This window comes from Cnephaeus nilssonii, assembly GCF_951640355.1.
Source record: "Cnephaeus nilssonii genome assembly, chromosome: 2".
Classification (NCBI taxonomy): Eukaryota; Metazoa; Chordata; class Mammalia; order Chiroptera; family Vespertilionidae; genus Cnephaeus; species Cnephaeus nilssonii.
In genome coordinates this window covers 32,497,662-32,500,995 of record NC_137073.1, presented here as the reverse complement: position 1 = coordinate 32,500,995, position 3,334 = coordinate 32,497,662, and the positions used below count along the sequence as shown (strand labels likewise).

General features: G+C 49.7%; 1 pseudogene across 1 annotated transcript; it reads left to right on the top strand.

Annotated features, from left to right (window-relative positions):
- Positions 1-1,484: 1,484 nt before the first annotated feature.
- On the top strand, positions 1,485-2,959 carry LOC307115240 (tubulin alpha-1C chain-like; annotated as a pseudogene). The gene has a single exon. The product of its transcript is annotated as a tubulin alpha-1C chain-like (transcript).
- The last annotated feature ends 375 nt before the right edge of the window (positions 2,960-3,334 follow it).

Below are 3,334 nucleotides of genomic sequence, written 5' to 3'. Positions count from 1 at the left end.
GCTGCTGCAGCGCTGGAGGAGGCCCGCGTCTGGGAGGGGAGAGATTTGGAGAAACCAGTAATTACAGTGCAGAGAAGCAAAACAGAGATGGGTGCTGGGGACACGGATGGGGCCGAGGGGTTTAAAGGGTTTTTTTGTTTTGTTTTGTTTTGTTTTTGGAGGAGGGACATCCAGGCTGGGTTCTGAAGGATGAATGGAAGCTCGCCGAGGAGGGGGGGGGGGGGGGGGCTTGCAGGGATGGAGGCCAGGGGCCTTCCAGGCAGAAGGAACAGCGTGTCCAAAGGCACAGAAGCGTGAAAGCCTCCACGGTGCTGTGTTTGACTTTGTTGGAGCGGAAAATGTGAGGGAGGAGAGGCAAAGATAAGGCAGGCCCAGTCACCAGGAGTCCGGTCGAGAGGGGTTATGTGTGCAGAGCTAATGAGGGGGCCATGTATCCCGCGGGAGAGGGGTTGACGGGAACGTCCCTTGGAAGGTTGCATTGGGGCAAAGCCTGAAATACATTCGAAAGGCTTCCCCCCTCAGGGCCAATGTGCCAGTGACCATAACCCTCAATGGTTCCCCTTAATGGCTGACGGATTTTGAAATTTTCTAGGTTAAAGTTTCTGGTGCTTTGCCATTTGGCAGAGTAATGTGATGATGTGATAGGCAAGCTGGGAACTCTCCTTTTGAGGAAAGTTGTGGTTGTGCTCTTTCACACTCTCGGCCCTTCTCCGTGAGGTAGAAGCATATTAGGCTCCCTCATTTCCACAAACAGGTGTGAAGCCTGCATGCTGATCTTAGAGCCTGCTGGTCCCCTTCCTGTTTTATTGTCATTAGAGAATTGATTACCCTCTAATAAAGAATATATTTACTTTTTATTTTTGTTTTCCTGTCTCCCTGTTCTAGAATCTCAACTCTATTAAGGCAGTGGTTTTGGCCTGTTCCTTGCGGTATTCCCAGTGCCTGCAGTGTGACTGGCATATGCGAGACACGAATTCAATATTTATGGAATAAATGCATACATCTATCCCTTTAGAATCTAGAAGGCCCCAAAAGAAATGCACTCAGGGGCCAGTCAAGTAACATAAATGTGCGAAGCAGTTGGCTATCAGTCAGAAAAGGTACAGGGGAAGGAAGACCAACCTGAAGGCATAAAATTCAAATTTTAAATCAACAACCAACAGGTGAAACTAAACAAGGCTCAAGGCAGGAATCAGCCAGTTTTCTGACTTCTGCTCTGGATGGCAGAAATCTGTAGGCCATAACCCCTGAGTGCATGGTGAAATTAATTTAGCAGGGTATGAATTCATTGAAAAAAAATCATTAAATAGAGAATGCACAGAGCTTTGCACATAGTAACGTTACCATTATCTTTTCTATGTTTCAAAACACTTTCCTTGGGCTGTGTGTGTACATGTGTGCACGTATGCATGTGTGTGTGTCTGTGTGCACTGGATCTTGAGGTAAAGGTATTCCTTACTGACTTCTCCCCAGGATTCCTTGGTAATCTGTCAGTGGGAGGTCCTTGTTCCCGATCCCTCGCATTTTTCAGCCCCGCCGACCCCTTCAAGTCTCAGCCATGCGTGAGTGCATCTCCATCCATGTTGGCCAGGCTGGTGTCCAGATCGGCAGTGCCTGCTGGGAGCTCTACTGCCTGGAACACGGCATCCAGCCTGACGGCCAGATGCCAAGTGACAAGACCATTGGCGGGGGAGATGACTCCTTCAACACCTTCTTCAGTGAGACAGGCGCTGCCAAGCATGTGCCCCGGGCAGTGTGTGTAGACCTGGAACCCACGGTCATTGGTGAAGTTCGCACTGGTACCTACCGCCAGCTCTTCCACCCTGAGCAGCTGGTCACAGGCAAGGAAGATGCTGCCAATAACTATGCCCGTGGGCACTACACCATTGGCAAGGAGATCATTGACCTCGTCCTGGACCGAATTCGGAAACTGGCTGACCAGTGCATGGGCCTTCAGGGCTTCTTGGTTTTCCACATCTTTGGTGGGGGAACTGGTTCTGGGTTCACCTCCCTGCTGATGGAACGTCTCTCTGTTGATGATGGCAAGAAGTCCAAGCTGGAGTTCTCCATTTACCCGGCCCCCCCAGGTCTCCACAGCTGTAGTTGAGCCCTACAACTCCATCCTCACCACCCACACCACCCTGGAGCACTCTGATTGTGCCTTCATGGTTGACAACGAGGCCATCTGTGACATCTGTCGTAGAAACCTCGATATTGAGCGCCCAACCTACACTAACCTTAACCGCCTTCTTAGCCAGATTGTGTCCTCCATCACTGCATCCCTCAGGTTTGATGGGGCCCTGAATGTTGATCTGACTGAATTCCAGATGAACCTGGTGCCCTATCCCCGCATCCACTTCCCGCTGGCCACATACGCCCCTGTCATCTCTGCTGAGAAAGCCTACCATGAGCAGCTTACTGTAGCAGAAATCCACCAATGCATGCTTTGAGCCAGCCACCCAGATGGTGAAATGTGACCCTCGCCATGGTAAATACATGGCTTGCTGCCTTTTGTACCATGGTGACGTGGTCCCCAAAGATGTCAATGCTGCCATTGCCACCATCAAGACCAAGCGCAGCATCCAGTTTGTGGACTGGTGCCCCACTGGTTTCAAAGTTGGCATTTATTACCAGCCTCCCACTGTGGTCCCTGGTGGAGACCTGGCCAAAGGACAGCGAGCTGTGTGCATGCTGAGCAACACCACAGCTATTGCTGAGGCCTGGGCTCGCCTGGACCACAAGTTTGACCTGATGTATGCCAAGCGTGCCTTTGTCCACTGGTACGTGGGTGAGGGCATGGAGGAAGGAGAGTTTTCTGAGGCCCGAGAGGACATGGCTGCCCTTGAGAAGGATTATGAGGAGGTTGGAGCAGATAGTATTGAGGGAGAGGATGAGGGTGAGGAGTACTAACCGTCAGCTGCGATGTCACACTCCAGTGTCTTGGGATTGTCTTATTTCTATTGTTCTGTGAAGTCTGTTGTGTCCTGAATTTTGCAATAAAGTTGTTTTCATTTTGGGGGAAAAAAAAGGTATTCCTTACTGCGGGTCTTGGTCAAAAACATTTGAAAACACTGTGGGCTTTCCATTTAATCAAGCCAGACTAGCATAAAGTTTACAAATTTAGGCCATTTTGATTGACTTGTACAATTGCTTTTGTATTTGAAGTTGTAATTGGTGCTTAAGGTTTTTGTAAAACTGACTACTGGAATTAATGTTGAGAAGTTAGAGAAACTGGCCTCTGGGTTGCTAAATCCAGTGGATGGTTTCAAGCTGGGACTAGGGTGAGAGACATTCACTCTCAAGGTCATGCAAGTGCTGGCTTGGCACTTTTCCG